The following is a 12,251-nucleotide window of genomic DNA, read 5'->3' on the forward strand; positions in this document are numbered from 1 at the left end:
CAGGATTGTGATGTAGGTTAAAAGAGAACCTTAGTATATGCCATGCAATATATCTGACATGGTGAAAACTTAAGATTAATTTTTCATGTATCTTCTAATACTGTGATAAATATGAGAAAGGTTATGAAAATAAAGACATACTATCATATTGTTTTGTGTGAGAAATTGCCTGTTTCAAGTAAGTAAATATGTCCAAGGCTAACAAAGAGGTTGTTTTTCTTAGCTAATAATTCATTAATTTATCAAATATAACTTTCTTCAGGCATGTGATAATACCGGGAATACATAGTAAATCAGACAAACACCTGGGTTTGCAGAACAGTAGACAGTTACAAGATAGCCTTCAAAGGCTAAGATAAAATAAGCATATGAACACAAATGAGAGAAATGTCACCTGCCTTCAGACCGAACCAAGCTATAATCATCCGATCCAATCAAAGTCTGTCCAGTTTTTGATCCCAGACACATTACTCTAGATTTTTTGACGGAAGATAACAAATAGTTCTCCATAAGTATTTTCCTTTCTCAACTCTATTGACTTTTTTCCAACGTCCTTTCCGAAAAACATTTGTGAATTTTAGAATAGCCAAAATAAATCAGATAACTCTCCTCTTAGTCACACATCTAAGTTTTTAACATCTAATCCACTCCATTTCCTTTAACTTGTGAATAAATTTCACCCAGAAAAGAAAGTGATTTGACCATGGTCTCACAGTGTTGGTTTGTGAGCTCCTTGGGAGCTTCCCAGGTATAATCTGAAACTGGCCCCCGGACCCAGGGTAGGGAGAGATGAAGAAACAGACAAGCCACTCCAGGTTGGTAGGTGGAAGTTTCAATACACAAGAGAACTTACATACTTGCTTATCTCCAGGAGCAGCAAGACAAGTAGATCCCTACACCCAACTGCCAAATCCTCAGTTTATATAGAGGTCTTGACTGGGCTCCATCACATATTCTGTGCAGGTGTCCTCATCATCACATCCCAGAGGGCACCTGGGTGGCTCAGTGGTTGAGCATCTGCCTTCAGGTCAGGGTGTGTTCCTGGGGTCCTGGGATTGAGTTCTGCATCCGGTTTCCCACAGGGAGCCTGCTTCTCCCTCTATGTCTCTGCCTCTGTGCCTCTCATGAATAAATAAATAAAATCTTAAAACAAACAAACAACCACCACATCACTATCTCAAGGCTGTTTCTTGGAGCGGCAGCTGGAAGCAGAAAAGATAAGCAGAACCCTTCTCCAAGGAGTCTCTGAGTGCCTAGGCCTGGTGATCAAGTCTTTTTGATGACCTTTTCCAATACACAGTTAAGAGTGACAGAATTTGAAATGGAAACCAGTGTTTTTTTCCCAGAACACCATACTATTTGTGCCTTACAGAGCTAAACCACCCGGGAATCCAATTTTATTACACTTCTCAGATTTGCTGTTTTTTTTTTTTAAATCCATTTTGTGCTTATTTTATTTTATTTGTTTTTTTATTTTGTGTTTCTTTGTATCCTTACCACCCTTTCCCATCATTATACAGGAATCCAAAATCCAAATTACTGTATTTAGGAGAAAGGTAACTCATATTGTTATGCATATCTATATAACACACGCAAAAATATCAAGTGAACAGACACGTGGATGTTATCATCAGAGATGAAATAATTCCCAGATCCAAAGAGAGTTTGGATGGAGTAATGGTCTTTTGCTACCTTCTACACATTAGATAGAAGGGATCTTCTACTATTTTACCTGACCACAATGCTACCTTGAAAAACTGTTAAAACTAGTCCCTGGTTTCCCTAATTATCTTTTCAAACCTCATTAATTCTCATTTTGATATCAAAATGACTGATTATTTGGTACCTTTCAACTCTCTAGCTCAGTTTACCACCTTACTGCCAAACGTCATATTCCTAAAAAGCAAATGTGATGATGTTACTCTTGTGTTCTGAAACCTCTGGTGGTTACTTTTTGCTGAGAACAAAATCCATAAACAACTTTTCACAAGGTGAGCCAGACAACTCTCTCCATCCTGTCCTGTCATTGCTTCCCGTAAGTAGCCCTGTTAATTAACTACTCAGATTTTCTCCATGTCCCCCAGAGAGATCATGTGTTCTGTGAGAACCTAATGTTCTTTTCAATTTTGATACATTTTACTTCTGTAAAATCTTTCTGAACTTGTAAAAGGTGCTTTTTAAGTTGTTTAAATTCCACATTCACTATGAAGGCATCCTTGATCTTCTTCATTGTAGCTAACTTCTCCCTAAGTGTCCCACCACAATCTTTCCAATTTCTTCTAGCACTGATAGAGTCTAAGCCAATGGTTTTCATTTTTTTAATAATAAATTTATTTTTTATTGGTGTTCAATTTGCCAACATACAGAATAACACCCAGTGCTCATCCCGTCAAGTGCCCCCCTCCGTGCCCGTCACCCATTCACCCCCACACCCCGCCCTCCTCCCCTTCCACCACCCCTAGTTCGTTTCCCAGAGTTAGGCAATGGTTTTCAAACTTTACCTTGCTCAGAATCACCTGGAAGTAGTTGTTAAACTACAGCATGCTGAGTGCCACCTGAGTTTCTAGCTCAGTAGATCTGCGGTAGCACCAGAGAATTTGCATTTTTAACAAGTTTCCATGTGATGTTTCCACTGCTGGTTGGGGACTGCATTTTAAAAAACACTGATCTGTCTACAGTCATATCACCCTGGACGTGCCCAATCTCGTCTAAAACACACTGGTCTATTGAGTTTAAGAGACTCTTTCAATAGTTTAGGTTAACGTATCTGCTTCCTCAATTGGACAATTTGTTATGGCATTGGAAAAGTTTACACTGTTTTCCATCCAAACAATTTAACTTGTTTTTATTAAAATGTAACTAAAAAGAATTAACTGAGTAGACTAGTTGAGGACCTGGATAAGTTTACATTAAAAGGAGAGTGACAAACCAAAGGCAGTTTCACTTTTCCAGGTTTATGCCCCAGAAATATCTCCCAATAGCTAATCCTCAAAGACTGTAGCAATAGAAAAACATACAATTTTGAAAGGAAATTCTAGCAAACTAGTTTTTTTTTGTTTTTTGTTTTTTTGTTTTTCAGTAATTAAGCTGCTTCTCTTTGCCAGAAACCAAGGGTATTTTACAAATTGTTTCATCATTATGACTGTGGAAGACCTTACATATAGGTTTTGGGATCATTATATTGGTTGTCAAGAATATAAATGCTTTTCAGATAAAGCCAATCTATGGATAGATTTCAGGGTCTGTTGCATTTCAGTTGCCTAGTGTGATTCTTTGAAAACCTCAGCTTATTAGGAAAGAATGGCCCTTGCCATATGTGCGGCATTAAGAACATCTGGAAACACCATCAAAGCAAGAAATTTTTTACTTTCCACTGGCATGAAGAAGCCATTGGAAATTTCACAGATGTTTGAATCTCAGGATCCCTGGATAGTAGGAAATTGAACCAGACTGCTGGCATTGACCAAGTGATTTCTCCTAGGAACTGCACTGCTACTCCATGGAGAAAAAATGAGAAGTTGCTCCTAATGGGAATAAGTTTCTTCCTAAATAAAGTCATGAGTGAATAATCTAATTTGTCTTTGAATGTCATTGTAATGTATATGAGGCTAAACTCATTAATGCACCCACAGTGGTTACAATTAGAATCACATAAGCCATGGCATATTAGCAAAACTCATGCATTTCTTGTGTTTAATGCAATATGGCATTTGGCTTCATGATTTGGCGCTTTTCTTTATTTTCCAAGGAGCCTATCTCCAATTTGTCATTGCATCAAAATCAGAATTACTCTATATTCATCCCAAATTTAGTAAAGCTATTTTGAACTTAATTAATTATAGATTCACCTCTAGATTTTGAAGATTTACTCTTACAATTACCAAGGAATTATTCTAAAGCACCAGTGAAGATACGTTGTTAGAACTATTTGGGCTTTTTCCCCCCTATTTTTATTCTATTCTAAATTCGTATGGCCAGGTCGTCATCTCTGACATCATTGATGAGCCGCCCTCAGCTCTATTTGGAGAAGTGAGGAATGGCAAGAAAATGGGATTAGATGTTGGCTTTTAAAAATAGTATTCAGGTGATTTGGTTAGGGTAATTTAGTGAGAATCACCTGCTCTAAAGCCTCAGTACTCGTAGTGTGCTCAATAGACGAGCAGAATCAGCAAAGACTGGAAACTTGTTAAAATGCATGTTCTCGGGCCCAGAAGCATAATCGACATTTTACGGAGAAACTAACCTGATTTGTTTGCCCATTACAGCTTTTACATTAAAATGCTACTGTAAAAAAAATATTATCTTTAATGTAAAGTTAATTGTTTCTCATTTCTTCTTGGCCACTGAAAACTAAAGGCCTACAGTTAAATTAAAATGAGGGGAATATCCATGAGGATAATGACAGTCATAATTACTTGGCACTGACATCCACTCTTCGAAGTTTGGAGAGCATAGTTTTAGTGGGACTACAAATTTTACATCACACTACAACTCAGAGAAATGCAACTTCTTTGTCCATTTCTGATCTACTTTCTAGAACAACTGCTATTTGACAAGTTGAGGAAAAGAAAAAAAAAATGACTGTCCACCAGGAGTTGGAGCAGTTTTTAGTAAGTCCATTAAAGGATTTTCTAATTTCCCTTGGCTAAAAATGCTCAGCCTTTCAAGGTGCTTCACACACACCGTATCCCTTTCTCATGCTTCTCTTCTTAGGATGCTGTCATCCTTATTATGCACCCTTGTGGATTTGGAGGAGTTGGTGGGGTTCTTGACGCACATCATTTGCTTCCACAAATCTCCAAAGTGATGTCTCCTTTCTTAGAGCTGCTTTCCCAGCTGGCTCCAAAGGTTGAAGTTAAAAGGTAAGTGCAACTCAAATGCTTCTCAATTTTCTCAGAGTCCAGTAGCCTTCCTGACTGCCTCAGATTCACCTCAACATTCCCAAGTTTCCTAAATACTCCAATTTTTTCTAAAGAAAATTCTGTGCAGAGACTGTTTTATTATAGAGTTTATTCAAGCAAAAGCTCTCAATAATACCATGCATTGAAAAAGATAGGAATCTATCAAATTCACTTTATGATGCTAGCAAAACCCTAATATTAAAATGTGACATTTATAGCTTAAAAATATAGTCTCACTACTGAATTTTTATTTTTTATATAAAATATTAGTAAAGAAAGTTAAATATTATATGAGAAGTGCTACCCACCATGACTGAGTAGAATATATCCCAAGGAGGCAAAGATGATTAATATTATCAAAATTACCTACTTATATAAGAAGCTAATTTCAAAACAAAATATCCAATCAAAAAGTGGATAAGGATTTGAATAGATATTTCTTCAGAGAAGACATATAAATGTCCAATAAGCATATGAAAAGATATCTAACATCATTAGCCATTAGGGAAATATAAATTAAACCACAATGAATAGCACTTCACATGTATTAATACAATTATAATTATATAGTCAGATAATAATATTGACCACTATAGGAAAAAATCAGTAATCATACACTTTTAGTGGGAATATAAAATTGTACAACCACCTTGGAAAACAGTTGTACAGTTCCTCAAAAGGTTAAACATAGTTACTATATAACACACCAATTTGATCCTAGGTGTTTTTTTGTGGGTTTTTTTTTTGGGGGGGGGTTATTTGTTTGGTTTTTGGTTTTGTGTTTAGAGAGGGAGAGAGAGCGTGAGGAGAGGGGCAGAAGGAGAAGGGGGATAAAGAGACTTAAGCAGGTTAAACCCCCAGCACAGAGCCTGATGCAGGGCTCAATCTCACAACCCTAGGATCATAAGCTGAGCTGAAATCGAGTTAGTCATTTAACTGACTGTGTCCCCTAGGGACCTCAGACTCTTGGGGTTTTATGTGCCCACACAAAAAAATGTACATGAATATTTATAGCAGCATTATTCATATTAGCCAAAAAGTAGAAACAATCCAAATGACAAACAAGTGATGAATGGATGAAAAATGTTGTATGTTCATAAGATGGAACATTAGTTAGTCATAAAAATGAATGAAGTATGATACCTAGTATGGATGAAACTTAAAAACATGCTAAGCTAAGGAAGTCAGTCACTAAACACCACATATCGTATGATTTTATTTATACTAAATGCCCACAATAAGACATCTATAGAGACAGAAAGGAGATAAGTGGTTACCTGGAGTTGGCACAGATGAAGACAGGGAAAATTGATGGGGTGTGTTAAAGTGTGTGCGTTTTGTGTGGGTTTCTTTTCTTTTCTTTTTTTTTTTTTTTGAGGTACTAAAAAATTCCAAAATTAATTGTGATAACTATACAACTCTATAACTGTAGTAAGACCCATCAAATTTTACAATTTTAACAAATGAATTATATGATATGTGAATTACACCTCAATAAACTGTTAAAAAAGAAATTGAGTGGTGATGTCATCAAGGTAGCAAAATATTACATTCCCAACCTCAGCCCCCCTCACAAAAAGACTTTCTAGCAATTATCCCTAGGCAAGATATCATTGTGCAGATCCCAGAACCTGAGGGTGGAGCTGAAGCCCTCCAACCCCACCACTACCACAGAGACAAAGAAGGACCACAGAGAAAAGAGGAACACTTTCACTTTGATTGCATGTCTTCCACTCTCAGGCCAGTAGGGCACCACACCAAGAGGGCTCTTCTAGGCCTACAGTTTCTCTAGTGGAAAAACAGAGTTGGAGGTAGACATTTAGCTTTCCCAGCATTACAGGACACTTTTCACAGGGCCCACTTGGGTCTTGCCTCACAGGAAACACTGGGGGAATCTGAAGGCCAGACCACTGGGGATCGGTAGAGGACCAGCATTTAGGATCTCAGCAAACTGTATTCTTGCAGGCAGCAGTGCTCAAGAAGAGATCATAGTCAGCACATCTGTCCACTTGCAGAACCAGGATGGTGGCCCCAACTGGCAAGGGAGCTCATTCAACAGTTCTTCCTGGCTTGGGTTTCCAGCCAAATCGTCTTCCAGGCCTTGGAGGCCATTCTATAGCCCTGCCCAGACAGGAAACAAAGACTGCAGTCTGACCCAATTGCTGAGCAAAGCCACCAGTCTCATACCACCAGGGAGTCTGCCTGAGACCATCTGTAACCACAGAGCACATCCTATGTCAACTTGAAGAAACAAGGTTGTAGTTCTATTTTTAAGTTTTTCAGGGGCCTCCATATTGTTTTCCACAGTAGCTGTAGCAGTTTCGTTCTCACCAACCATGTACAAGGCTTCCCTTTTCTCTAGATCGTCAACATTTATCTCTTGTCTTTTTGATAATAGAAGTCTTAACATGTGTGAGGTGACAACTCATTCTGGTTTGGATTTGCATTTTCTTCATGATTAGAAACATCTTTTCACATCTCTATTGACCATTTGAATATCTTATTTGGAAAAATGGTTATTCAGGTCTTTTTCCTTTTTTTAATTGAGATATTTCTGGGTTTTTTGCTAATGAGTTATGAGTTTTTTACTTATTTTGGATATTAATCTCTTATCAAATATCTGCTTTGCAAATATTTCCTCCCATCTCATAGGTTGTCTTTCCAGTTTTTGATGATTTCTTTCTCTGCTTAGCAATTTTTTAGTTTGATGCACTTTCACTGGTTTATTTTTGTTTTTATTGCCTTTGCTTTTGCTTTCAAATTCAAAAAAACCTTTCCCAAGGCCAATGTCAAGAAACTTTTTTATGGTCTCAGTTCTTACACTCAAGTCTTTAATCTTTTTGAGTCAATGTATAATAAAATGAATTGGTTTTCCACTTTAATTCTTTCATTGTCTCTTTACCTATCCCTTACTCTTTTACAAAGGTAATAGAATATTGAATTCAAAACTCTGTAACAATAATATAAGAAAAGTTAATTATAGACTCATCAGTGTAGAAGCAAAACTGAATAAAACAATGGGTGATAAATCCAATATGTAATTAATACGCGTGCATCATGATTAGATTTGGCTTATTGTCAGAATACAAAGATGGTCCCACTTTAATGCATTAAAAAGGAAAATAATGATGTAGATAATCTTTTAAGTACACTTGTTTATTTTTTTAAATACTTTATCCATTTATTTGACAGAGAGAGCAAAAGCAGGGGCGAGTGGTAAGTAGAGGGGGTGGGAGAAGCAGGCTCCCTGCTGAGCAAGGAGTCTGATGAGGCTCAATCACAGGACCCTGGGATCATGGCCTGAGCCAAAGGCAGATGTTTAACCAGTGAACTACTCAGGTGCCCCAGTACATTTATTTATGTGCCTATTTAATATACAATAAAAGCTTTATTAATTTATGCATAGAAATTAAGAGTAGAGGTAAAAACTAAACACTAAAACCTATAGGAAAATATCATAGAGATAAATAATAAATATATTATTTTTATGGATGGGAAAGATATAAAATGCCTAAGTTCATCACAATTTGCATAATATTTGACATCCTGGCTAATACCATAAGAAAAGAAAAATAAATAACAAGCACAGGCATAATTTGGAAGGGAAGAAGTAAGTTGTATTTATTGCCACTGCTATAATTTCCTAGAAAAAAAATCAATAAATAATTTAAGGAAATGAGAGTTCAATAATTTTATTGATACATGGTAAGTTAATAGGAATTAATAGTATTTACTTACATTAACAATAAGCAGCTAGAAAACATAGTAACATATTATAAAAATATTCCATAATATTTTGGTGTTTTGAGAAATTTAATAAATTTACTCTAAAATTTACATGAAATTTATCTACATGTAGCTGTGACCCTGAGGAAAAGATATCTCAATTTTTTTTCAGAAAATTTTAAGACAGATTACAAAGCCATTGTTATAATTAAATGAATAGCTCAAACTTCTTTGAGCTTCTTCATGAATATAAAAAACTTGATATTTTGATAAAGATGGCTCCAAAAATCAACTGGAAAAATAAAAATTTCTTAGTATATGTTGTTTGAAAACTGATCCATTTTAGGGAAAACATAAACATGAATTCCTAGTAATACTCCTGGAAAGGACTCCAAGGGCACTAAAAGACACAAATGCTAAAGACAAAGTTAGGAGAAAAGAAGTATGAGAGGTAAGATTTCTCAACTAAAACTTTAACATCATAGACCATAAGATAAAAATACAGTGGATTGTGAACTTTCCCAATGCATTCTTGCCAATGGATTGTGAATGACTTCACATATACCATCTCTGGACTGGGGCCCATGAGCAGTAGACTAACTTCTCCATTTTCTCTTCTCTTTCATATCAGCTCTAATCCCTTACTCCCCCTTAAAGTTTAAAAGGAAATCTCTGAAGAGGATGGCACAGATACAAGATGGAAAAAACCCAGATCACTAATTATCTATTTGAAACCTGGGAACTCAGATCTAGAACAACCACTTGGACTGCAACATGAGAGAAAAAAATAAACCTCTACTGGTTTGAGGCATCTAGTTTTGTTTGTTGTTGCTGTTGTTATAGAAATTTAGCTTAATCTCATTAATACACATGCAACAAACACATTTAATACATAAAAGGAAATATAATAAAGGTGTAAGATAGCCACTGGCTGCATTAGGAGAGAAAAACAAATGGTAATAAAAAACACACACGCATTCTCAACAGTGAGCCATTATTTGGATAAATGATTATATGCTATGTATACGATTATAAACTTCTGTAACTAGGTTAAAAAAAGATGGAAGAGAAAAAAGGAAAGAAGGTGATAAAATTATAAATGATAGCTATTTTTTTCTCAAGATAAATCCTCATACTTTTTATTGTGTAGCACTACAGCCAATGGATTGTAATTAATGTGCATGGCACCAAAGATCACTAACAGAAAAAAGCCAACAACACTTTAGATGTGTTGAAAGGATAGGAGAGCAGGCAAGCTGGGCAGCATTGCATTGGTTAACTTGGCAGTAGCTGCGGATTCCAATGTGCTGCTTAAGTGTTTAGTGCCTGAGCATCCTATCTCTGTGGACAATATCCCATTGGATCATACACACTAGACCATTCTAAATAACTTTTTTTCCCCCCACTTAACCATAATCATGAAAGAAACTTTGTTCACATGTTACATTCTTTATCACTATCCTCCCAATAACTTTTTATTGGTCTTGGTAAACTCATGTTTCAGTTGGTGTTTTTGTTTTTTTTTTTAAGACTATAGCTGAATTCCTTTCTTCCAGTGGTTAAGACTCGTTCTTTGTTGAATATAAGTAATGTTGATTAGTTTGGGTGAATATAGACTTAGATACTTAGCATAACTTTTCACGAAAGCTGAAAAGCTGCTAAATGAAAATTTGTTTACCAGAGTTTTCCTGGCTTTTTAAGTGGATCTGATACTCTTGATTCTGGATTGTTATTTTTCCATAAAACTCATAATTTCATCTCAACAAATTACAGTGTTGTTTTCTTTACTGTGAAGGGAGACTTGTGAAGCAAATCTGAAGAGCAGATCTTTCTAGATTACAACTCATCTTCTTTTTTGAATGTATCATCCATGTATATTTTAGCAGAATTTTTAAAGTAGTGTCTTGTCTTTTTAAAGTTTTCTGAAGTAATTTAACATAATTTTCAGAGTCAGAAATGTCTCTTTTTATGTCCATTTTTTTGTTTTTTGTTTTATATAATTAAACAATGTAATTAAAATAAGAATAAACAGACTTATGTACAAACTGAACTAGCACTTGTTAAGCATAATCAAAGGTATGCCAGGATCCTAAGAGAAAGAATTCACTATTCATGAGCATTAATTGTGTCTTGGACACAAAAGACTTACTGTAATTTTGTTTGTACTTACAACACTTATGCCAGTTTATTTTTAATAATTATACAAGAAGAAAAAATGGCAAAATATCAGTTACATGATACATTGTTTCATTAGAGGCAACTTTTTTTAAAAAACAATTTCACTGAATCAATAATAATCAGACGATTTACCTATAATACTAATTTGCACAATTTCTTCAGAAGAAAAGATAATATTTTTGGTAGCTAAGATCCATCATTAGCTTCAATCATAAGTCTGTTTCTTTGAAAAAGTGGCAATCATATAATTATTACATTAACACATTTTAAATATTTGAAATTATATCTTAAATGAATGACTGTTAATTATGAAATGGACTGGCTCACCATAATAATTTAATCCTTCGTGAATGTAATTACCATAATTCAGAACATACTTTCTTCATTGGAACTAATAACTAAGATGTTAACTGCTTCAAAAACTAAAGAACTGATGAGTGAATTTCAATTTTTCTTTTATTTTTCTCCTTTTATTTAGCATCTGATTTATTCCTATAAGCTGGTATTATGTATGAAGTGCACATATGTAAATGAAATAATGTGATTTTCTTCCAGCTAATACTAAATATCTCAATTCTAACCCTGTTTTCTTAAACTGCACACTGAGAAGTGTTGTTCAGTCTTGTACTTATGTTCTCTTGTGATAAGTGGCTTTGTGGTCATTCCTACCCTCTGGGAGTACTTTCTTATACGGATATTTTAGTCTCCCATTTTATGCCCAAAGGCATAATGAACTTTAAATTTTTTAAAAAAGATTTTATTTATTTATTCATGACAGACACAGAGAGAGTAAGAGGCAGAGACACAGGTAGAGGGAGAAGCAGGCTCCATGCAGGGAGCCTAGCTTGGGACTCCATCCCGGGACTCCAGGATCATGCCCTGGGCCGAAGGCAGGCACTAAACCACTGAGCCACCCAGGGATCCCCCATAATGAACTTTATAATTGAATATATTCCATAGAAAATCTAAATCATGGCTTTCAAGATTATATATTCCAGTTTTAGCAGTATATTAAAATTCTTTATGTTATAAACAAATGCATGCTACATTTTTTTACAAAACTACATCAAAGCCTATGTTCAAGTAGGATGCACTTTATATAAATAATCTTAAGCATTATCTATTTAGCCTTACCTTTTTCTCTCTTCTTATGTAGAGTTCAGCCTCAAAATGACCCCTTTCTCATTTACTATCCCAACTCCTACCTCAACCAAATACTAATCATCAGCATGTGTTATTTTCTAAGAGTAGAATTTTTATAAAACACATTAATTTTAATTTTAGAAAGTATTATTCATTTGTTTACTGTTTACTTATTTATGATGGGGCATTGTAGGCAAGCCATTTTGCTATTGACTAAAATTATTAAAGGATAAGGGAAATTAGTTTTAATACTTCATTAACAAGTTATTGAAACTTCTAAGGGGGTATGACAAACATCATGGG

The sequence above is a fragment of the Canis lupus genome, chromosome 12 (assembly GCF_003254725.2).
Source record: "Canis lupus dingo isolate Sandy chromosome 12, ASM325472v2, whole genome shotgun sequence".
NCBI lineage: Eukaryota > Metazoa > Chordata > Mammalia > Carnivora > Canidae > Canis > Canis lupus.